We start from the raw sequence: 27,177 nt of genomic DNA, 5'->3' as shown, positions 1-27,177 counted from the left end.
CCCTTTCAAATAAAATCAATCAACTTCTCATTACTTTATTAAATAAGATTTATTGTCTGTAGTCTATATAATAAAAATACAGAGAATTTATTTAATATGTGGTGCATCAATATAAAAACAATCTTGAACTAAATTAATATAAGAGAAACCCCGAATTCATTTGTTTACTCCATATATACAAAAGAGCCTCATATTGCATTTTGAGTCAATTATAAGCTTTGTATTCAAATTTGTGGGATGAGTTCAGATAAGCAAGAGTTTTAGCTTCAATTGAAAGCTTTTATTTGATTTAAAAGACTTATGATAGCCCTGATATGATCCTTTCGAATATAATTTATCAATTGCTCATTCTTTTATTTTGCCGATCAATTTTGGCTACTTGATGTGCAATTTGGGACACACCCAAAGGGTTAATAAGAATCATTTGTCACCAGAAATTGACGAATATTCTTCTTGGAAGAGAACAAATGTAATCCATACTCAATTTTGAGAAAAATCATTCTAGATTGATTTTGCTTTGATGGATCACACATGTCTTCATTTGACACAAGGACCATAATCTATCTTACGCCTCTTTATATACTAATACGGCTGATACAGAGAGTTTTTTATGTTTTTTTTTTTGTAAAAAATAATATCAAGCCGTCTCATAAGCTGATCCTTGCTTATTCTTGGAAGGGCTATGGACTTCCTCTTCTCCATACCCTACTAAGCAAAGTCAATGGGGCTGTATTTTGATGCAACTTATTCAAAACAATCCTAAACTCAATCAACTTTGTAAAAATGTATTCAGTGCATTTGTAAAGGTATAAATTTGCAAGCATTGTTATTTATCTAGTATAAATTTGCAAATACTTTGATGCAGATGAGAAAGACATTAATCATGACATCAAGAAGTATCGAGATTTTTTTTAATCTTTTGAATTTTTGGGTCAACAGCTTTAGAAAATGATAACATATGTATAACTCGGTTTCAATCACCGCGGATTTTGCATAACGCGGTGTTTGGAATTATTCAAACTAACTGTGAATTAATATATTACAAAAATCCATAGAAATTTTGTACTACTAAAGAAGTCCCCGTACAACACAGAATTCAAATAACGCCGATTTGTCTTGTTCCCAAAAACTGTGATAAGCGGGGACTCCTGTATTCAGGTGACAACAGTAAAAAAAGCCGAGCTCTTCTCCATTATAATATACGGGGAAAAGAGGACAGGTCGATCACCAGAGTTGCATAATATATGATAAGCATATTCTTCTTCACTCCTCCTCATCTTCTTCTTCTTCTTAATATTATTTAATATGTTCTACATTTTTATATCAAGTACTATGCTTTGATCCTATAGTATAAATAGCCTGACATAATTTATGCTCTAAAAGTAGTCTATATTATATATTAAATATAATATATACATGTTCCTTATAAATCTATCATCGTCTTATTCCTCCACATTCCTCCTGCTTCTTTGGGTTGTCCTGGATTCATTGATATTATAGATTGGGTCTAACACACCTCGTCAAGACACAACAATATACATCACCGGTTTGTAAGAATAAACAAACCCATAAAATTAACGAGATCGCCCAGACAATTAGAAGAGTGTTTTGGACGTTTTATTACCAAGGACTAATAAGTACAAATTCCTCTGATGTCCAAGGGGGCGTCCGCAGGAATATATATATATTCATTTATTTTTTTTTTTTTTTTTTTTTTTTTGGGGGAGGGGCTTGATTTTCAAATAATAAATTTTTTAGTAAAAAATTTTAAAAATCCATAGCCATTCTCAAAACATTTAATTTCAAGTATAAAATTTTTTGAAAAAAAAATGTTTAATATTACATTTTTCGAAGAAACATTTAAAAAATTCATAGCTTTTTTCTCAAAAAAGAAAATCTTTTCCTCAAATTAAATTTCAAATGTAAACTTTTTTGAAAAAAAAAAGCTTCAAATATTACATTTTTTGGAGAAAAATTTCAAAATGCATAGTTATTTATAAGAAGTTCAAATTTTTAGAAAAAAATAATGTTAAACTCAAAAGCTATTCTCAAAAATCCATAGCTATTCACACACGATGAAGAATTTCATTAAATTTCAAATATTAAAGATTCTAGTAAGAATCCAAATTCCTTATTTGTGGATGGGGAGGGCTACAGGGCTACAGCTTTGGGAATCCTTTCCGTGTTACCAACTAGAAAAAACCTCTTCCCTTAATGGGACATGTATTGTACAACTCTGCTCATTACCGTAGATAATAATGTTAATCTTTTTACATCCTATCCAGAGCTAATATATTGATTCTGCTTCTAAAATAAAATATAAAGATTTCTTATAATCCTTTTATCTTTTAGATACAAGATTCAATACATCTTTTTGCAAAAAAAAAAAAAACAACTACTAAATTCTATTCAATTCAAAATATGATCCCATAACACTTAGCACAACATGAGATTTGATATTAACGTAGGGAAACATGGAAACTGAGGACAAACATGAAGGAATGTAGTCCTCAGTTCAAAATTATGACAGGGTTAGGGCCTTATAGAAATGGGAAAAAAATAACCTTTCGAAAACAAATATAAACAAGGAACTATTTTTCCTATATATGGGTATTTATGTAAAGAAGAACTTTACCGATACGTAAATAAATATTCAAAGATGACATGAGGCTATTCAAAAGGGGAAAAAAGACAAAATTGCAAGTCATTTCACTTATTATTAAAATCAATAACTTAAAGGTATTCTATTACATACATATATGTACCTTTTTACTCATTACAAGGTTAAAAAACCTTTTTTTTTCCCTGCTAAAGATCCTATATTTATACTATTTACATACTATACTTGGTTAAGGCCTTTTTATTTGTTGCTTATACAAGAAAATACATAAAGGGCTCTTAACTAGTGTATGCATACTCAAAAATTGTCGGTTTGATAACCTAAACTTTAAAAGTTTTATTACAATTTATTGAATAGGTGTATCATCATGAACATTGAATGACTGTGAAAATTAATTTAATTAAAGCAAAGTTAATTATATACCTGGAATTACTCAGAGATATTAGCCGTCGACAATGGACAAACTTTTTTTAATATGACGCACTGTGCTGTAGCTATATAAATAGAAAGGCAGATAAACTTTGCTTTATTAATATAGATGTTATCAACTGGCTTTGATCGCAGCCTCAACTAATTTCCTATAACATGTACAATCCGAAACGATGGTATCTTAAGGATATTTGATCAACTCCCTGATAATTATATCGTTATTTAGATGAGGTGTGACATTAGTATTGACCTCAATGGTAGTCCTTGATAATTAATCTAAGTCTTTTTTTTTTTACAGTGAACCCCTTAACGGTCGACATCCATGAGGAGTTTCTTGCCTCTTTCCAGCCTTCCTTCAAAGTTGCTGCTGCCAGAAGATATGTTAGAGATCTAGAAAAAAGATTTCAGACCTAGACCTTAAGGATCAGATTTTTTATTGTGCTCTTGGTCACATAAAGGTCAGTCGCATGACTCATCATAGTTAGAAGGGGTTATATTTTACATATATACATTATACTGACGCAGTTAGCATTTCACTTTATTTTGTTCCCATCACATCTTTGGACCTTCCCAGGTCCTAATCCATCATTTTTAATATATTATCTGCCCCGAAACAAGTAGACATAAACTCGCAACAATCTTTCCAATCCTGTCTATTTTGACATTCTACTCCTCTCACTTTTTGTCAAATTTTAGTAAATCTTTTGACAACGAACCAGTATTGTTTTTAAAATAAAGAAAATAAATTGGTTTGACCAGATATTTAACTATTTATGTAAATAAATATGAAAAAAAACATCCCGTAAGCACTCCATATACAGGGCCGTGCACAGGATTGTTTATTTATATTATTTTTTTTTTTACTAGGCTTGGTTTATGGAACTTTTTTGAAAAAAAAAATCAAAATTAAAATTTCTTGAAAAAAATTTGTAAAAAAATCAAGGTTTATAGAAATAAAAAGTTAGACCATCATTTAATCGGGCAAGCTAAACTTTTCAATTTGATGTATCCTACCAACTGCTGAGTAAGACAGGTAGATTTTAACAGAATATGCAACCAATCATAGTCAATAACGTCACTATTGCTAGTATTTTCAATTTGATGTATCGTACTAACTGCTAGGTTAGAAAGACAGATTTTGACAAAACACCCAATCACACATACACTATGACGTCAATATTAAAGAGTATGGTGGAAGTCAAACATCAGTCGTACCCAAGTTATGGTATAACCTTGTATTTCTATTAAACTTGCAAAAAAATAATCTGATTGGAAAATAAATTTGAATAATTAAACATCAAATCTAAAATTTTTGGAAAAAAAAATCAAAAAACCCATAGACACTCACAAAAAAGAATTTTTTTTGAAAAAAATCCCAAAATCCCATTCAATTTTTAAATTTAGTTAAATTAGTTAAATGTTTCTCAAATAATAACTAAGAAATGTTACTAAATACAAAACATTTTCGCGTACACACTCCAAAATATGCAAAAAGTGTAGCATAGATCTTCAAATTCCATATTTGATTAAGAGAGGAAAATATTGATACATATTACTAAAGACAACTATAAATAGATATATTTGTATGTAGGAACATATATATACCAAATGAATTAGTCCTATACGCAAAAAGATAATAAAAACATTAAAAATCAAATCAAAATTGCAAAAAAAATAATAATAATAATCTAGATCCAAATACGTAAGGAATAATAATCAAGCCAAACGTATTTTGATTAATACTAACAGAGTAGCAATAAATGTTTCTCTCAAAATACATAATAATATAATGTACAAATCTCAAAGAAGTAAATTATTCAAAGGATTTACTCCTAAATATCTGGTGCATCAACATAAAAACAATCTTGAATAAAAATCAATGATTTAAGATACCCAAGAGTTCTGGTTATATTTAAAAACATTTATTTAATTTAAAATACTTAATATTTGCCCTATTATAGGCTCTTACAAATTATATCTATCCATTTATCGTCCTTTTATTGTGACAATTAATTTTTGGTAACTTAATGTGCAATTTTCAGTAGACCCAAAGGTTTGATTGTATAAGTTTTTGATAGAAATTGAGGATAACTCGTCCAAGAATATTAATAATTAATAAATTGTTATGTCTGCCCTTATTTATTTGGGCAAGTCCTGTCTCAAAGCTGATTCTATCAGTCATTGGAGCCAATCTTTAAGACCGCCGGTCCTTCGGAACGTCAGTATTGGAACTGATTAAAAAAGAAAAAATAAAGTCAATGATCGAACTTTATAAGTTTTTAGAACTTATATGCAGGACTAAACTGTACGGGACTGTGACTAAAATGGACGGGAATGCAAGCGTCAGTTCTAAATAAGAACATACACCACACTATTAAAACATATATATGGTTAAGTAAAAAGTTCAGAGCGTTTTTTGCTAAATGTCTTTGGTAAACTATATTTCACAATGAATACATTACAAAAAAAGCTTCAAGAGTACTTAAAGTTTAAGCGTATAATTTAAACTGTTCATCCACAGTTTTGTGCTTCGTTTTGTGTGTTATAGCGATTCAAAGTGGAAGAAAAAAATAGAAAAGTCAATACATTCTTCAGTATCATTACAACCCAGGTGAAGAAGCAGAGCCGGTGGTCAAAAAATGTGTACCGTTTAAGGACCCAATGGTAAGGTATTGAATGCAACAGGAAAGCGGAGGATCCCACGATTGCGTTTTGATAATATGGAAGTGGGAAATGTCTTTTTATATTTGTATCATTTATAAATTGTTTGATGATAACATTAATTGTCAGGTCAAATAGTAGATAAATCAAGCTAATAATAACAAAAAAGTTAAGGCTGTGTGGACTGTCGTTTGATGTTGACGTCAACAAAAAATACAAGCAACAATGATTTTTCACAAAATTGAGAGTGACAAATTATCGTCGATTTATATTAACAAACTATTCTTAATAGCCCTTTGGGTACACCGAAAATTGCAATTAAGTAGCCAAAATTGATTGCGACAAGATGACAATGAAAGTCTCCTAAATCAAATAAAGATTATACACTATAGTTAAAATTATTTTGTAACTAAAATCATCGCAAATTCTTCTTCAAGTATTGAAAATTAATTGTCTTAATGATAGATTTTTATTTGAAAGGACCGAATAAGGGGCAATCAAAGTCTTTTAAATCTAACAAAGGTTTTAAGAAATATTTAAAATTCTTGAGTATTTAAATTTATTTCAAAACAGAGAGTCCCCGCTTATCAGTTTTTAGGAATTGAAATTTTTTCCAATATATGAAATCCACTTTGTGCTGAGACTTTTTTTATTACTAAAACCCATAATATGGGAGAAATGATTTTCCAAAGTCCACTTTTTAGTTGTTTTTTCTTTTTTTTAATTTTATCATGGTTGGGACATTTTTTATTTATTGTCAATGTGTCAAATTTACACGCAAACGAATTTCTAGACAAATTTCTAGAAGCTTTATTTAATCTACAAATGCAATATTCCATTGGAAATCCATTTTTTTGCACCTGAAAAAAAAAACTAAAGTGCAATTTTCTCCGATTTATTTCTTTGCCAATAACTTTTTTTATTTTTAATAAATTTAGAAACTTTATTATTCATATAGTTCTTTTTTGAGGCGCCAGTCACTTTTTGATTAATAACTCATCTCTCTATCTAGTCTCCTTGAGCTTCAAAAAAACATTTTTTTGTGTTTTGGGTATAGAATAAGCCACTTTTATATGACCCCACCTCCCCGAAAATCCGCATCACAGTCTTAACTTGACCACGTTCAAGAGAGACACCCATGAAAAAGTTTCAACCTCCTTGTCCCAACGGCGTAGGCACTCATAAAGGACTCACACACACAAACTATATTTTATTTATATACAGATTGTAATAATATTTTTTTTTTTTAAAGAACTGCGGGAATGATGAGAACGTACTGTACATTACGGGAGTAAAAATAATTCCAAACATTCTGCTTTGCAAAATCTGCGATGTTTTTAACTGTTTTGTGCCCCTCTGTATATAATTGACTCAAATATGTCTATGAAACATTGGGAAATATGTACAATGTACATACATATTTATGAAATAAAATAATAAATTAAAATTACGTCATTCGACCCTTGAATAAGCTATTCAAAAGCCACAAAAGTATGATAGTATTTTTCAATAATTAAATAATATTGAGAGCCCCATTACTTCTTCATACGTACTTCCTCAAAGAAAAAAAGATGGCCACCTATTAATTTTGCACATTTTGTCCAGAAGGAATGGAGGCGGATAAGAGGAAATACGAGTCATCCTTTATAAACAAAGAAATATGTGTATTAGGTATGTACGACTGCTACTGATGGGATTCAGGAAAAATAAAACGTATCACCGTGGTGCTTGAATGAGGAGAGAGTGTGAAAAAAAAACCAAAGCATCTCCGCGTGGGTGTGAGGCCTCTGATATTCCCATTTCCCAAGTCCTTTACATAAAAAAATTAATTCCTTCATCATTAGGTATGTAATAGTTCCTTGACTCACTCACTCCATTTATACAGCATAAGGGGTGGGTCGTCAACAAATAAATTATCTTAAACAAAAATCAGGAAAATGGGAAAATCCTAATTTCTTTTTTTCTACTTTTATTTCATAGACACGTATATGAGTAAATGATTATTAGCCTATGATTCAAATTTGTGAAATGAATTATGATACCCAAGAATTTTAGTTATAGTTAAAACGCATAATTTGAATTAAGAGGCCCCTATTAGTCCCAATAAGGCCTCCTTCAAATAAAATCTATCAATTTCTCTTTTTTTTTTATTGTGACTATCAATTTTGGGTACTTAAAAGTTCAATTTGCAGAACACCCGGAGGGTTGATAAAAATGATTTGTTTAAAAAATGAACAGAAAAGAAAACAATAAAATACCAATTTATTATTTTACTAAATTATTATATATTATACTGTATCGAAATGATTAAAGTTGGTAATTGGGTATACAGAATATATATTGTATTTTGCATTTAATTCCTCTAAAAAAGAAAATGTCCGAAAAAAAGATCCTTCTTGGATGCATTTTGATATGAAAATTTGTAAAATGTCGAAAAAAATGAAATTTTGATATTGCCTCTTTGTAATTATCAATTTGAATTAAGTTACAAGATTTTTATCTTATTAAGTATTATAAATTTAAAATATATTTTTGAACAATATTTTGACAAGTTTTCTCTAATTTGAGTATTGAGTAATTTGAGTTCTAAACATGTTACCAAAAAATAAATATTATCTTTTCGTACTGCGTACTACACACATTTATTTGGATGCTCCTCTTCATTTCACTACTCAAATCTCGTTTTTTTTATAACAAGGGTCTACTATATCCCCATAAAAAAATCTTTCAGGCTCCTCTGATGACGTTATCATTATATAATTTCCCCCTTTCCTCACTTTCTTAGTACCTTCCGATGTTAGTGCTGAAAGCCTCATATTTAAAGACATATTTGAGTCAATTATAGTCTGGTATGATTTATGATACTAAAGAGATTTAGCTATAGCTTAAAAACTTTATTAGATTTAAAAGACGTATATTTACCCCAATAAGGCCCCTTTCAACCATAAAATCTATCAATGTCTTATTCTTTTATTGTGGCGATCAATTTTGACTACTTTAAGTACAATTTGCGGTGCCATTAGAGATATAATAAAAATAATTAGGAAAAATAACACAAATGTAATAATCCTATTTCAGTTTTGAGAAAAATAATTCTAGCTTGCTTTTCTGTTAGTGGGTCACGCATAAAAATTGCTTCAAAGGAATCTTCGTAAAACAAGTGAAATAGTGAATACAAATGTAAAAATTCATTTATTTTACTTCATGCATTCATTTTAGTAAGTTAAGCAATTTAAAAGGCCCACTATTATCACCACTACCATGAATGAGTCCGGTTTCTTCATTTGAAAAATAAAGCCATAGGGCTTTAATCGATTCGTTCCAATCCATCCCAGTATGTATAGTTAAGTATATTCAAGGACGACTTTACAGATACTATTTCAAAATCAAAGGTTTCTTATTCGCCTTTATATTTTTTGCAAACACAAATCGCCGAAAAGTAGTAATATTTTTAGAATGGAAATTAATAAATGTGTAGTTACAGAGTGTACCATCAAATCGTAAATGAAAAAAAAAAAAGGTTTCATGGACTTATTAGGTTATTTACCGATTTCTCTCCGGAATATCAACTAGTGGCGATAAAAACAAATAATTTTGTAAGGCAAATTTCTTCATCAGACCAAGGAGAACTAGGATGAAAGGCAAAATAAATGGTGTGTCAGTTTTTGACGCAAAAATGAGTTATGGCGATATCTTTTACATCATTCCCGGCTCCAAGGGTATCTATATCAAGTTTAAAGACGACAATAAGAGCCTTGAGAAGCCAAATTACCAAAAAAAGAGATTTCCTGGACTGTTCGCTTCCCAAAGGGCCTCAAGATTGGCACAGACGTGTATCTAGAGAAAATGGAGACAGTGATATTTTGATTGGCCAAATACATCATAGACAATTTTTGTTTTCTAGCAAGACTACACCTGTGGCATGACTTCATCCTCAGATCAGTGTTTATATCCCTGGATAATATTGCACGGCTTACTTAGCGCTTTTAGTCATGAACGTTGATCGGAGTCCTAAGAAATGACTCTAAGGAACATTTCAGGTCTACGATGAATATGGGAGTGTGTTTTTTATCACCCCAGGACTTGTGGACCTTTCTCTTGCATGTCCCTCCTCTTTCCACCGGTTGTAGACGTCGTGAACTGTTCTCTTTGGATACCTGAGCATCTTCTTGATGTACACTGGGCTGGTTCCTGCCCAAAAAAATTCCATGATGGTGTCCCTCAAAGTCTCCTATATCGTAAATACTTGTCTTGAATTCAAAGTTGCGCAACTAACTTAAAGCCAAGGCGGAACCTCTCACTTTAAAAATTGAAATAACTGAGTTAAATTATTTCCTTATTCTTCAGGCTGTAGTTAAAGATGGTCCAGATTAAGTTGAACGTCCCTGCATAAAGTCTATTTGTACTTTTTGATAATCTTGATAAAGTTGAACTCGGAAAAATTCGTTCAACGTTCACAGGGAAATATTCTTTCAGTTTATTTTATTTTTATAATTTATCGACTCGGTTCGACTCAAGTCGACACAACTCTACTTTATATACTCATGATTTTTTCTCAAGTCCTCCTCTCTCTACTCTAAAAAAAATATCAGAAATTGATGCTATTATACATACAAAAAGTGTTTGATACAAGAATCTCCCCAAGTAACTTAATTTCTTCCTTAATCACCTTAGCTTGTACTTTTTTTAAGGAATGGCCCCTACATTGAAACATCCATATATTTTATGTGTGAAACATTTTTAAAACTTATATAAATAGATTTTATTATTTCCTTTGTGATAAAAAAAAAATACCTTCCAACTAATGATTTAAGACCTTTTGGCAGGGTACAACTCTTTTTTTTTTTTTTTTTTTTTTGAGTAAAAAAATACCTAAATTCTCGCCAAAAAAAAACCTGATATGGCATAACAAAATATAAGCTATCCCAATTTCACAATCAACCTTATTGCATCAAAAGAAGTCGAATTGTACTTATTTAGATGGATAACAAATATGCATGTAATATGCACACATCTGGGGAGGTCACATACCCAGTATGATAATGATTAAGTTAACCAATGCTTTGTTAATTTTGAAAAGCAAATTTTCAATTCGTTTCGTCAAAAAAAAAAAAATTAATATACATATCTATATTAATAAAAAAAAGTAATTCTTTATGTATGCATTTATTTATCTGAAGAAATGATTTTTTAGTTTAAAAAATAACAACGTAGTCATACTAATGAAATCTCGTAGGTGTTTTGCGTGTAGCATCGAGCGTATGTACAGGGTGAGCTGCATATAGTGATCATTGATGTCATTGATCATAGATCATTCATATTTTTTATTCTAAAAAAAATACCAATTAAATCATATTGATGTAGTATCATAGGCTTTTTAGACGTAGCATCGAGCGTATATACAGGGTACATTATATATAGTGCTCCCTGATGTATATTGTACATTAATACAGTATAATGCAATAAAAAGGAGTATAAAATATTTACCGGGATCATTTTATTAAACGAATGAGTTTAGTTTAACTTATATTAAAAAAGGAAGTACTTAAAAAAAATAAAAATAATAATAACTTTGGATGAGTTTTAGCAAAAAGCTAATTCCTCATATTGAAATTTTTTCCTCATCCTCTTAATATTTTAAAATGAGAGAAAATTTAAGAAATATTAACTACGTTTGAGTATGATCATGCAAAATCGAGAGAAACACCGATGATTTGTTGGGGAGTTATCGTTTCTATTATTAAAACAAAATTTGTCTTTTAGTCGCCTAATTACTCCGGGTAATGCCAGGTAATACTGCTCGTAGATAACATATTAGTATAAAATAACATATTTTTTACGTATGTCTAAGAAGAATGTCTCTACCGTTACTCCATACCCTGGGACGTAGCTTTTAAACACCAGGAAAACTTTTTATCTTTATAAATACCCAGCAAAAATAATAAATATATTAGATAGGAAGGCACCCTCATGCACAGCACCAAACAAAGAAGAAATATTTCATTTCGTAAAAATCCTGTTTCGTCATTGTTATGAAAAGTTCCAAACTTCACACGTAAATCTGTTCTTAAATTTGTGAGTTTTGTGCTAACTGTGACGTTACTATTATGTTATATATGGATCAAAAACAATTTGTTGTTTTAACAGAACACTGCCTCAAAATGGGAGGAAATACAGTTCAAGCTAAGGAATGGCTTGAAAGGGTTATGAGGACTCCGCCCCAAAGAACAAAAAAATGTGAGCGTGTTTTCTTTATGTAGTCCTTGACTTATCTACCCACATATTATTTGCATAAATTTCAACAAAATACCTAGACTATGGTCTCATTTTGGTCTCTTTAATCTTAATGGAACCAGAGCAGTATATTTTGGAGAATAAAAAAATATTTTTTTTATAAGCCTTACCTCACAAAATATCAACTTAGAAGAAAATAATATCTAACAATGCAGATGTATCCCTCGGCTAAAATCCACGTTTAACATTCCTGACAGACCAAACACAACATCAATGGTTTATTCACTCTGAAAATAAAGTAAAGAACCGTAAAAAAATAAACATTTAACAAACAGTACGATAAAAGTTTGTATTTTTAGACTAAGTTAATTGCAGGTCCGGCTTGTAAGCTGTGTCAGTTCTAGCATTTTTGGAAATATTTATTAACAATATTTTACACTCATCTCGGCCTGTTATCATTCTTCATAGCGTGACCTCATTTCTGGAACTGGAACAGACTACAAGCTGACATCCCTGGCATAGAAGGAACACAAAAGGTTTCATGACATTGAGTAAGGAGCTAACCCGTTTGCTTTACTGCATGATAGAAAAAATACTTTACAACAATGACAAAGATCTTATTTTTTGAGTAAATTTGCTCATCCAAAATCCCCTCTTCGAACAAGAAAAAAGCACAATATATTTTGCATTTTCCCAGAGCGTCTACAGGGGGAGGGCTAGAGGGGCTGTAGCCTCACTGCCAAAAATAAGGAATTTTCGATTCTTACTAGAAAATTCAATGTTTGAAATTTAATTAAACTTTTCTAATTTTTTTCCAAAAAATTTAATTTTTTGAGAATAACTCTGGATTTTTGAAAAAATTTTCTACAAAATTTTATATTTAAAATTAAATTTTAAAAATTTTTATGCAAAAATTTCATTTTTTGAGAACACCTCTAGATTTTTGAAATTTTTATTTAACAAAAATTACAAAGATCTTAATTTTTGAGGGAATTTCCTCATCTGGCCTCCTCTCAACACTAAAAAAAGCCCAGCAGATTTTGCATTATCCTCCTGCACCTCATCATATATAAATAAATAAATAATAATAACAAAAATACATATAAATTATACATAATGTTGTCATGTCCATATATGGTCAGTTGTTAAAGAACTTTTTGGGAAAAATAATCCTACAAGAATTTATCGAAAAAATAACTCATTCAACCACCAACTATTTTAATGGATTCTTTTTTTTTTTTTTTTATATGTTCACTTCGTCAATTTTATTAATGGTATGATCAAAATATTTATTTATTGCAAAGGAGCAGAGATTTGGATTCAAGTGACTAAGAATTACAGTATGAAGAATTAAAATACAATTAATGAGTAAATCAGAGAGTCAAAAAGTCTTTTGGATATATATGGTTGTTTTAGTAGATGAGAAATGGTATAATATGTACAGAGTGTTTTAATAAAATAGGTGCATTTTTCAAAAATCTTTAAATTGTCACCGAGGCCATATTTTTGGCGGACTTACTTGAAAATTTACTTAAATTTTAACTATGCAGGGGCGTCTGCATGAATATTTATAAATACATAATTTCATTTTTTTGTAAAAAATTTCAAAAATTCATAGCTGTTCTTAAAAAAAGTAAATTTTTTTTGAAAAAAATTTGAAAAGTTGAATTTGATTTCAAATATTAAATTTTTTGAAGAAAAAAATTCTTTGTGGACGCCCCTGACGTGAATTTTGAGAAAGAGTTAAATAAAGTTATCCGCCTCCAGCATGAGCCACGGCATGTGTGCAGTCCCCGAAGGAGGATGAGAGGACGTGGACGAGGTATTTCCTTGACATGTAGGCCAGTGTCTCCTTGACCGAGGTAATCAGAGAGTCTTGATGGCATGAAATGTTCAAAAAAAAAATTTAGATTCAATATACCCTTACATAAAATAATACGTCAGATTCAGATCCAAACTGCTGGACCCATACTTCCTTCCTAACGAAGTTATAGCAGTGCTAACTCAGCGACTTCAGCATCGTGTCTAAGACATCACAAGGTGCTGAGTTTTGTTGTATGGTCTGGATTGGGACGGCAGTTACATTTGAAATCTCGCCATGATGGCTAAAACTTCATTAAATTTCTGCCGCCAAAAAAAGAGACCCCATATGACAGCTGCACCATAACAAAATCGTCAACACCTGCAAGCGCCGATTTAATCTTAATACCAGGTACACAAAGTTTTGCTTATATTTAGAGTAGTACATCCTGGGCATTTCTAAGTGTACAAGATTTTCTATTGGAAGCCCGAAAAGTGTTTTTATTGTGTATTTTTATCACTAAGTCCGCCCCCTCTCAATATCTTTCATTATCATAAGCCGTTTGTATCAGTGTACTTTTATTATGTTACTTATAAATATCCTGACGGCCAAGTCAACGTCAGATAGTATGACTATGTAAATAAAACGTCACACATACTCCAAGTCTCCTCACGCCTTTCACTCTTTTTCACTCGGTCACTCACAACAGTTGTATTCTATTTTCTAAAGCTGTTACCATTATTCTTTCATTCTTGAGGAGAGAACTTCTAAGTATAAAGTGTAACCAAGAGTGGGTGTGCTCATGAACGGCGAGAGTAATAGTGAAGATTTGTGAGGGTGTTCTAGGTCTAAGCCCTTCTTGGACTTGGAGTAGAATTGAAAATCGAAAACAGACTAATTCCTGCCTATATTTGTGCTTGATCAATAGCGGCCTTGTGTTTATTTCCCTCTTCTTATAGTTGATTCAATGCAAGGTCATGACAACTAAGCTGCACACCTCCAAAACCTTTTTCCTAAATTGCCAGTTACCATGTTGATATTGTTTTAATATGTCCATTCTACACACGATTTTTATGACTAAACATCTTCTTCTTCAGAACAAGAATACTAAAAACCAGTGATTCTTGGCAATGCCCTTGTTTGTTCCTTCTCTCCCTCCTCCCTTGTCACAGCTAGCTTATTTTTGTGGATCTCCCTCCAAAACAGTCGTCAAATTGTTAGGGTTACCATTTTAATTTTCGGTTTTACCAAATATGCTTACGATTTACAACTCCACCTAAATTGTATATTCACAAAACACTGCATTAACAAAGGTAACAACAAAAAAAAGAAGAAGCTCAAAAAAACATAAATGAGTAATTACGTTTACCAACTACTTTGGATGACTATTTACTCTGTTGTTGACTTTAGAATGTTTAGGTGTTGAGTACGTTGACACAAAACAAACAATTCAAAAAAAAAAATCCCAATTTTTTTTACATTATAAATATATATTCATGTACAATAATATTCAGTCACCTATTTATTTACTCAATTATGGGCTTTCCATTCAAATTTCTAGAAGAAAATTGAGATATCCAGGTAAATTTGCAACAGTACTATAGATCACGACTAATAAACTAATGTTCCATGATTCAACCCCTCACTTTCTGGGTGTTGTAGATAATAGTTTTTTGGGCACAACCAGGATCGGCACATTTGGAAATAGAAGGAATAAGCATTCAACCCTAAAAACACTATCCCAACTGTCAGACACAATGGTGGAAGCATCATGATTTGGTGATGTTGTGCTGCCAATGGAACTGGAGAACTTCACAAAATTGATGGAACTATGAAAAAGGAAGACTACATCGAGATTCTTGAAATGCATCTGCATCATTCAGCAAAGATGCTTAAGCTCAAAAAACAATGGTTGCTCCAGCAAGACAATGGCCCAATGCATACATCCAAAAAACTAGAAGAATGGTTCAATAGCCATAGGCTGGCCAGCCCAAAATCCTGACCTTAACAGTATTGAGAATTGATGGACTGCCTTTAAAAAAACAATGTGCATTAGACTTCCAATAAATCTCGATGACCTTTGGAGATTCTGTCAAGAAGAGTGGGCAAAATAGATCTCAGTATGTGCTTCAATTTGGTAAGAATGTATCCCAAGCGTATTCAATATTTAAATAAAGTAGTCAATAGTCAATGTCAAAAAGTAGTAAGTCATTATGCTCTTTGGCTACGAATACTTATGAAACACAAGAAATGATATTTTGTTAATTTACTCCGAAAAAATGGATAAATGATTATTATTTTTTTTTTTTTAGTTGAGAATAATTTTTGATTGAAAAGGGATATTCTAAATGAGTTTGTAGATCCAACATGAACATCTAGTTATGTTTTCTTCCCATTTTTGTGAGGGTACGAATGGTTTTGGGCTCAACTGTATTTCTTTTCATTTACACTCAAGAGAATTTCGACAATTTTCACAACTCTACTCAAAATAGAGCCTTCAGTTGTCAGATTATTCCATGTGTGTAGAAATCTACGGTATAGGTCAATGGTGTTAGAAACGTGGGAGACATAGGGCCATTTCCTAATACCTGTTATATTGGTCCTGAGTCCCCTAGAATTGAAGAATACAAAATATTATTATATTATTATTCTAGGGCGTCCACAGGGGGTGGGTTAGAGGGGCTGTAGCCCCTCCCCCAAAAAACATCCAAATTCTAAAAAAAATATTTTTTTTTTTTGTTAAATTCTATTAAATTTGATTTTTCAATTTTGTTCCGTAAAATTTTATTTTGCAAATTTTCTAATAACAGCTGTAGATTTATGACATTTTTATAAAAGCTATGAATTTTTCAACTTTTTCAAACAAATTAAATTTTTTACTATCTATTTTTTTTTAATTTCAAAAATCAACCTTACCCCTGTAGCTAATCCTTGCTTACGCCTCTGTAACTGAAGCTTATTTTTGAGAAAAGTTATCCAGACTTTCTTTAGTGTTGATGGACCACATATTAATAGCGTTATGATTCATTAATAACCAAGAATAGTTATATAATATTCTACATAATTATAGGATTAATGTCTGTTAATTAAGTACGATTATTTTATGTATATATGTATTTTGAAATGTTGATCATTTAATTGATTGTTCCTTTTCAACTCTCTGAGTCATTTTTTTTTTAAAAGAAATACCTGGAGTATTTTATATATAGAGAGTACACATGACTCATCATCCTCTACTTAAATCACTCCTGCTCTAATTATACCAAAAAAAAAAACACACATTATATACATATTAAGAAACAAGAACCAAACTGTGACTTATTCAAGTATGTAAAAAGAAAAATATACAAACAAGGCGCAACATATTATTATTACTATTGGTATGAAAGACCATTTCAAAGATGAGCGCCACACTTTGAGATTCCAGGCACGTAGTTGTAATGACACTAGCATACATAATTAATAGGAGGAGATGTTGATAATAAAACAATAATAGTAAATGCAACATGGAGCATTGCCCCCCCCCCACCTTTGAAGATTTTTTTCAATTTGGAGCAATACACATTTATACGTCTAAAATGTCAAAACTTTACAAAAAAAAAAAAAGAGGATCCCTTCAAAAAAATTATAACTCTATTTTTTCCTTTTTTTAAGTTAGTTATTGTTCAAAATTCTCACCTATATATTCAAGGTGTGTTCAAAAAACCTATTTTTTTATACGTGTACACTCACCACGAATATCGCTAAGTAGCGCTATGGAGACTAAAGTACTCCCTGGTTCATCAGTTATGACGTTAGTTTTTTGTAATAAGTAACGTATTACTCAAGTAAGTAATATTACCCAAAACTGCTAAGGAGTAAGGACCTATCTACCTCCTCCTTCGATATATCATGCTATATATATCATCATAAAAAATTAAAGACCTTTCCTAAATAAATTTCATTTGCATGTTCTCAATAGTTGAATGTACACTCTTTGACTCGCTCATGATGATGCCTCCCTCCCTCCCTCCATCCATCCACTCACAATCCTTTAAAAATAAATGTATGCATCCAATGTTGATGCTATTAAATGCATACATTAATTAGGGAACGTCTGTTGAATTTTGAGCTAAGGATTTCCAAGAAATGATACTTATTTATCATACTGAAATGTTGTTGGCAGCTCTAGCATACACAATATTTAGTGTTGAGACTCGTGTGAGGCATACTTTTTTTCGGTTCGATCTTAGGTTGAGTTACCACGAGTTATACATAATAAGAGTTGACAGGTTTGTAATGAACAAAAGAGCTTGACATTTGGTGGACCTGAATTAAACCCCTTGTTAATAATAACTGACTATTATAAGGGGGAGGGAGAAAATGTATTTAAAATACATTTAAAATAGTATCAGTGGAGGTAAAATACTTTATTTTAATTCATAAATATGTATAATATATATATATATATATATATAAATTATTATGAATTCTTAAAACAATTTCCACCAAAGATAGGCCATAGTTCTTATTTTAGAGGAAAGAGTTAATAGCAAAGATAACTTATTAAATAATTAACAAAAAAAAAAAAAAAAAAGGAGCACACGTAACAACCGTATTTCCTTTTCTAACTTTTAAGGTAGGTTTCATTTAAATATCAACTCTATTTATGGTAACAATGGGTCCTGCATTTGATTAGAAAGTTATGAAAAGCCCCGATTTTTACTTTCCCCCAAAAATAAGATTCGATATTACTTTCCAATTTTCAATAACAAAATAAAGACAAGAGCACCGCTCACCCTAAAACAGACTCTTGCCTCAGTTTTTAATCATTCCTACCCACATTGCAATTTGATCCTTTCCACATGGGATCCCACCATAGCTGTAGCAACAAACAATTTACAGCAAATATAGGCGAGAATGCTTACTTCAGATGACACGATGACTCATTAAATAATGAACCAAAAATATAGTACAGACAACAATTATTTCCTTTTTTGTACTTTTTTAAGGACGTTTTTTCATTACAAATATTTCATCTTTATAAAAGCATTTATCCCACTGGTAAGTTAAAATAAAAGAAGCTGAAAAGCAACATGGTCACTAGTGTCGAGACTCGGTCCAGCACCCATTTTTTTTAGGTTCGGTCTCAAGTGATTTTTTCTAGACCAATTTTTTGGTCCAGTCCGTAGTCTAATACTGTGGACCAATTTTTTTCAGTCTCACTTTGTGAAACCAATTTTTTCAGTCTCATTCTGTGGACCGATTTTATTTTAGTCTCATTTTATGGACTGATTTTTTTCGGTCGTACATTGTAAAACCGATTTTTTTCGGTCGTATATTGTGAAACCGATTTTTTTTCGGTTTCATATATTATGAAAGATCAATTTTTTATTTCTAGAATCAAAACTGCATGATATGCTCTAGAACAAATACTGCATACCACAGGATTAAAAATCATCTGAGCTATCTCTGTTTAAACTTCATATGACGTCATTGTACTTGAATATACATATGATGGTATGTTGTAAACAATTTATCTGTAAGATCAGTCTAGACCGATTTATGTAGGACCAACTGTACCGAATTTTTTCTTTGGATCGATCTAGACCAAAATTTGCTATGAGATCGGCCCAGACGGCTCTAGGATTTTCAGACCAAACCCAAACACTAGTAATTATATACAAGTATTAGGTATAACTTTATTTCATAAGTTGATTAAGGTATGTTGATCTCACATCAAAACATTTTTATTCATCCCTTCTTTTTCCTTCCTTTCATATCCAAGCTCTACATTTAACTCGTTTTTAGTATTTATGTCCTGAAGAAAAAGATGTTTAGTCATGAAAATTGTGTGTAGAATGGGCATGTGAAAAAAAAGAAGACAAAATCAACATGATAAGCCGGACAATTTAAAGAATGTTTGGGAGGGGAGCAGCTTAGCTGTCATTCAATTTGATTATATTAGCTGTTAGCAGTCGTTATATGTAGTAAATAAACACATACCTCCACAATTAATTAGCTAGAATATCGCCAGGAATTACTCTGATGTCTATCCTCATTCTACTCAGAGTCCAAAAAGGGACACACTTATTATCCCACATTGTTTCTCCACGTTTATCATGAGCACAGGTACAAGTGGTTACTTTATATATAGAGTTTCTCACAAAAATAATTTATTTGAAATAATAATCAGAATAGCGTTGGAACAAAAATACACTCCTTAGATCGCTAACAAAAATAATCTTTCTAGTACGTGTTTTATATGGTGCCCGGTAATTTTGCCTTACGACATTTTCCCTATAGGATATTTAGCCTTAATATATGAATAAATGAAGTTTATACGCCGTTATTGTTTATTTTTGGTTGGAATTGATGTTCCTTTTAAATTTACTAAATCAAAATATGTAATAGCTATGACTATAACATGCATTAAATGTTGGAATAATCATGGAATTATGATCTTTCCTCGTGTTATGCTTGTTCCCCAATCCATCAGTCTTTTCTAGTACGAATCCTCCATCATTTTTATGATAATGACACGGAAAGGTGATCAATTTTTTTAATCCAATTATTTTACTTGCTGTGTTTCTTCACTTTTGCCTTATTAATTATGATAATTTTATTACCTACTTTGTCTCTGGTTCGAATTCATTACGTAGTGAGACTTTGTTGATGTATGCATTGAAATTTTGGGTCATGATTCCCTCATTTTTCCAACATTATTTTTAGACATTAAGGATTATGTGTCCAAAAAATTTAATATTTGAAATTTTTTCCCAAAAAGTTTAATTTTTTGATGAATATCAGTGGATTTCAATTTATTTTCTAAAAAAAACATAATTTTTTTAATTATAGATTTTGATTTTTGAAATTTTTTTTACAGTGGATATGGATTTTTGATTTTTTTTTTCGAAAAAATTTAATTTTTAATGAGGAGCTATGTGTTTTTGAAATTTATTTTTTGTGAAACGCTGTGTACTTGTATATTTTTTTTCCCAAAAAAAAAAAAAAAAAATTTTTTTTCAAAAAAATTCCAAAAACCAAGACCACCTCCGAAATATAATCTTGGAGACACCCTTTTCATTGAAGCTAAAAATGCTTTGTGCTAGTGCTTCAGTTAAATAAATATTTTAAAAGTGGCAGATAAATAAAACAAGGTAGAGAAGCCCTTTATTAAAGTATTAGAATGCAACTATTAGTTAGTTATTGAATTTTTACTGCTTTCCATCTATTATAAATACATTTGAAGGTCTGAAATATAATGAAGAAAATAATGACAAGAAAAATAAAAGAGAGATTTATTGCATTAATTAATTTTTCAACATTTTCTTTAATATAAATGGAGCAAGGATATACTTTTCTATTTTACTGTAAACAACTCGACAGTTAAAAGATGGGTATCGAACAGAAGCATTTTGAATAGTTGAGGAATCGAGTTTCATCAAGACAAAGGCTGGGCGCACACATCTTTGAGGACGCGTCAGAAGCTCCAGGAGCTCATATAGGAAGTTCTTATACATACACCCTTCCGTCCGGAAAATGACTGTAAAGTGACTACCACCTTTTTTTGTATATTGACAACACGCCTGGGGGTCCAATTTGGTATCAATAAAGGTCTTTGAAAATTGGTTGTCCAAGTTTTTTGCATCTAGGGGCAAAGGCTTCTACGAAAAGGGTGTAGTGAAGTTGGATTCTTGTTGACAACACTCTTTATCAAACAGAACAAGGTATAATTGACTTAGTCTGATTATTGTAACACTTCTTATAAAGCGAAATATAAGAAATTACTTATTCCGAATCAATTATTTTCTGAAATGCGGATAATTCGCAGATGTAAATGCAAGAATTAAATCCCTAAATCATTATTAATATGTACCTATATTTTTGAAGAAAAACATAAAGTTTAAATTATTTACGATTACTTATGATTAAAAATTGGTAAGGATTGTGTGATGATGACGTGTCACTGAGGAATATCTATGATGACATCACTTAGCAAATTGTACAGCTTATAAAGCTTTAAGTCTGATTGTACGTGCCCTTCAATTCAGACGTTAAAATTCAGGGGTCGCTACATCGATGAATATTGATTGGTGATGATGAACGTAGGTCCAAATTTTGGAAATGTTACATCCCTATTGGTTGTTTATTTATTCTCCAAAATGGCTGACTTTCATAATGATGATGACAACATATGAATACTCTCTATAGGATAGTATGCAGAGTAGGATTACGATATTTTGATTTTATTGAAATTATATTTGCCCGTCCCTCAACACTAATGTTAACCATGATCAATTTTATGAAAATTGATTATGGTTAACATTTGTATTCTTCTTTGGATGATTGTCTTTCGTTAATTTAAACTTTATTCCCTATTTAAATTTGGTGAACAAATTTAATGAATTTATAAAAACGTACTCGTAACGAATTTAAAAAAAGAGGACCTGTCCTTGGGAAAAAAGGAGAGGTTGCTCACTAGACATGAGCTGATATCAAAATATATATTAAGATCCGATATTTATGGAGGATTAGATGTATCCGTATCAAGATGTTGTGTCAGTACTGATGTATTAGGTACAGTCTAGTCCAGTCTTAAGATAGTTCCTATCAGTCCAAGGAACTATCCCTTAATGCTACAAAAATTGAATAACCCTTTTTTTTCTATTTTCTCCTATTTTTTGATTGCATCACATAAAATATTTGATGGGAATTTATTTCAAAGAATTTTATCCGATTCAGATATGATGCAGATATTGAATCTTCGGTTTCCCAATTTCCATCCCGATATATCGGTTTTCAAATTTAAATCCCAATATATCCACCCACATTTATTCGCTTTCTAAGCAGTAGCAGCTTGAACTGTTATGACGCCCAGGAAGAACCTATATCTGGCACCTGCCCCCCTAAAAAAGTAAAATTGACAGAAAAATAAAACTATGGAAAGTCCGAATATATGAAATCGAGTCAACAGGTACACTTTATTTAGTCTTACATCATGTATATCATAAACATATTTTGATATCAGAAATAATAATAATGTAGTCGTATTAATGAACTATTGCAGACATATGTATTTAGTATATAACGTGAATAGAGGGTACACTGTATTTAGTGCTCCCTGGCGTCTATAATAAATATTTCATATAAGAAATAAGAATGCAGTCGTATTTATGAAATATTGGAGGCATGTTCATGTCTCTCTAATGTATATCATAATTCATGTGCATTTTCAGTATATATTAAGATTTGACACAAATTTAAATACTGGTATGCAAAAATGGATTAACTCTCCCAGGCGTTTTATATGTAACATATGGAGATCACTGGTCTTTTTTTTAAATTAATGAATGCTCTAAATACTAATGTACTGATTTGGTATCCCATCTTTTTATCTTCTCCAACTCTCATCCTTATTCCTTCATTCTTGGAAAGAGAAGACGTCATATGAATTGATATAAGTATTGAGTAGTTACGTGTGAGTGAAAGGGAGAAAAACACTGAGGATTTCTTTGTGAGTCATCTTCTATATTATTAAAAAAAAATTGTCTTGTAGCGGACTACTCATTAATCCAGGCAATTATATGACAATAACGAAAAAAAAAAATCACTAAAGTCGAATGGGTCAATGGCCCTTCAGTTTTGGCACCACCTGGCCGCAGTTACTCCAGTTATGTACGCAGGAAGTATATAACAATAGGACATTAACTTAAAAAGTACCTAGATATATATTTTGGACAAACAATAATATACATATAATGACTCTAATCATGATCATACTATAAAGTATTTATGTATACGACTACATAAATATCCACCGTTAGGAATTTTAAGGTCAAAGTCGAGATTCATGGCGAGTGTTTAAAATAATATATACAGCTGTGCAGAGGGAAAACAAGTTTGTAGAAAAAGGGCAAACTGAATCATTCTCGAATCCGTTTAAATAGAAGAAAGAAAAAGGAATGTGTAACTAAATATATACATATGTAGCAAACTCAAGAAAAGGTTTTCAATCATGTGTATTTTGTCTTAAATAATTCACAAAGTTTTAAGTGTTTGTACATAATTTATGAATGAGGAAGAACAAGAGGAGACAGTAGTTGATACATAATAATTCCTGGGATAACATCAAAACAATTTTCAACAAAAAGAAAAATACCAATTTATTTATTAAATTCATATATTTACAGCCGCATATTTCATTGATATATTTGAGTGAATAAGAGACTAATTATTCAAATTTGTGGGACGAGTTAAAATAACCATGAGTTTTAGGCATAGTTTAGAATCTTGTTTGATTTATGAGTCTTTATTTGGTCGCGATATTGGCCCTTTCAACCATTAACCATATATCAATGTCTCATTCTTTATGTGTGACAATCAATTTTTGCTACTTTAAGTGTAATTTTTGGATTGATAAGAATAATTATACTTCGTCAAAGAGTAGAATTTTGGAAAAAAAAAAGTCATGGTACCCTATTTTTTGTGCATACTTTTATTCATATCCCCATACAACCAGTGTTGTGTCGGTCCACTCCAGTACAGTCTTAGAAACAGTCATTTTGGTCCTTATTTCAGTCGTTCCTTGGGACATATCTTGCAAAAAACCCGTATTATTTCTAATTATTTGATTAACCCTTTAAATAACTCCAGAATTTAGACAAACTTGTCGAAAGACAACATTTGAAGGTTTTCCATCCCTTTGGACATTAAATTTGAATAACTAAATTATGTTCCTCCTTCAACCATAATGAAGATATATATTAAGACTAAATTGCTAATCCTCTTCAGAATTCCCATCTTTAATTCGTATTCAATAACCGTTCTCCCTTTTTCTACTCGTTCAATAATTCGTTTTTTCATTTTTTTTGTGTGTGTATTTTCGAATCAACAATACGTATCTTTCAAAAAAAAACTTGGAGACACGGGGAATCGATATTTTTTATTATGAATAAAATCAACTTATTAAAAAAAAACTTACCCTTCAGAGCTCAGAAATCGGGTCTGATCAGAATGAAACATGGCCTTAAGTACATAACTCATAATTATGAATAATTTTTATAACAGATAATATGTATCTGTCTTTGTTTTTGAAATAAATACCATATGATTTTCATCAGCGGACATATAACTATAATATTATATTAGAGTAGATATTAATCCCCCAAAAAAAAAACATCAATGACGTCATGAGGGATATATTTTAACTTTTTTAAGGAACGACAAGTGGTACTGCAGGATTATATTTTGGGTGGGGCTTGATTTTTTGAATTTTTTTGGAAAAAAATTCAAAAATACATAGTTATTCACAAAAAAATTGACGGGCTACATATGTACGGTTGAGTCCTGGATCCGTTGGTTGTCTCATTTAACTCTTTCTGCAATTCCATTGTAAAAAAAAGTTAACTCATAAATAATGAAATGATGACTCGCATAAGAGTCACTCAAGAGATTATAATGAAGAATTCCTATCATTCACTGTGAGAGAAGCAAGACTCTAAATTACACATAATTTCATAATACTTTAATGAGGGCAACAGCAAGGACTAAGTATATTATACATATTTAGATTGTATTTATGAACAATGACTCCTTAAAAAGTCATAAAGTGCATTTGACAAGACTCATTTATCAATGAGAATTCACTCAACTAAATACAAGCATAGAATCATAGAATATTCATCACATCTCCAAACTTTGATCCTTTGTTGAGTCCGTGACTCATGTTCAAGCATGTTCAATTATAATAGGTGCTGCTTTATGTTGTATTGAATATGCACAACCTCAGTTCAATAGCATTATCAGGGGCGTCCGCAGGATTATATAAATATATTTTTTTTCCAAAAATGTAATATTTGAAATTTCACTTTTGAAATTGTTTTCAAACATCCATAGCTATTCAAAAAAATTACATCTTTTGAAAAAAAAAATCAAAAATCCACAGCTACTCGAAGATAATAATTCTTTTTTTTTTTTTTTTTTTTTTTTTTGGGGGAATGAAATAACAAATCTACAAACATTTTATATCTAACTATTGTAGATTCAAACTTGACCTTGACCTAACTATTGAATAGTGTAGTGTTGGATCGATAAAAAAAACTAAAAAAGAACTATCCTTCCAGTCCTAACAAAAACTGTCAGTTCTAGGGACGGTCCTTATTTTACCGTAACTACAACAATAGCTGAAACAACGTATCGAGTTTTGACTATTTTGGGAGGAAATTAAGAGTCAATTTTTTTTTTTTTTTTTTTTTACTACAATATTCATATGAAGAAATTGTAGAATACACAAGACATGCCTGGCGACATTGTTAATCGTCTTCCTCGAGGCCTCAGTTTCCTCCCCGATTGCCTTCTGGGACAATCCAGCGCGGAAGAGGGCTGCTATATAAATCCTCTTCTCGAATTGTGTTCACATAGTGGTGATAGGAAAATGTTTTTCTTAGCAATCGACAGTCAATTATGTGTTCTAGAACATTGGTCATAGGAAAATTGTAAAAAAATGCCTCTCTCCAAATTTGCATCATAAGGATGCGTAAATAATAAGGTTTGGCCAAGTAGTTTACGTAGTAACTAAATCAAAGGCGGTGTGTGGTAAGAAGGTATACTACTCAAGTATTTATAGCTATCTTTTATTCTCTTTTCCTTGTTATATTCTTCAAATAATCTAGCTAGCTGTGAAGAGAAAGCAAAATTAGCTAGGAAAAAAGATTGGATCAATTTTTAAAAAAGGACTGAAGGGAGGCAGGGGTAGTCTGATTAGGAAATCAGACTAAGAACCGATTCAACACTACTGTTGAAACATTCATTATTTTATATCCATGTTTGTTCCTCACATTTATTCAAGCATCAACTAAGATCATGGCTATGAGTAAGATGCTACAAGTGCTTTCCGCATAATATCCGCAAAACTGCATTAATTTAATTCTGATACATCGCTAATCAATAAATTCTTGATTTGCAATTACAAATTTTAATTATCAATTGACTGCACACAATAGATATTATCCGTTTATTTCAGCCTATATACGTATTCGGCATTGATTTAATTAAGTTCTAATTAAAATTAGAACCTAACGCAGCAACTTCCAAAATGAGATAAGAATATTGTCGAGAGGAATTGATGGGTTTATAGTGGGCTAATCATTACGAGTGCAAAAATCAATTTGTAGTCTCTTAAATTCTTTTGCATGATTGTACAATTATGTTCAAAAGAGATCTATTTTTTATTGCTTCTTTTTTTACATAATAAATCAACTTTAGCCATAACAAGAAGGCTCAGACCAAACTGTTATTAATATTAGTAAACTCCTACTCTATTTTAATTAATTTCTTAATATAAAGTGTAGAAAAAAAATCGATTATTTTAAATGGATATTTTTTTTAAATTATGTTTATTTGCTTGGTAATCAAAACAGTGCTTACAAGACTCGAAGATTTTAAAAAATAT

The 27,177-nt window shown here is 30.9% G+C and overlaps 1 protein-coding gene across 5 annotated transcripts in view; it reads right to left on the bottom strand.

Moving 5' to 3' along the window:
• LOC121123869 (uncharacterized) overlaps window positions 1-27,177 on the bottom strand; it is a 156,605-nt gene that overhangs the window by 57,240 nt on the left and 72,188 nt on the right. For 3 of the 5 annotated variants that reach the window (XM_071891233.1, XM_040718929.2, XM_040718928.2), the window contains one exon: window positions 12,115-12,231. The exons of the other annotated variants lie outside the window; for them this stretch is intronic. The gene's annotated coding sequence lies outside the window, so the exon portion shown is untranslated. The remainder of the gene's footprint in view (window positions 1-12,114; window positions 12,232-27,177) is intronic. 5 annotated transcript variants of the gene reach the window in all.

This window comes from Lepeophtheirus salmonis, chromosome 9 (assembly GCF_016086655.4).
Source record: "Lepeophtheirus salmonis chromosome 9, UVic_Lsal_1.4, whole genome shotgun sequence".
NCBI classification, from domain to species: Eukaryota; Metazoa; Arthropoda; class Copepoda; order Siphonostomatoida; family Caligidae; genus Lepeophtheirus; species Lepeophtheirus salmonis.
This window is presented reverse-complemented; position numbering and strand designations above follow the sequence as displayed.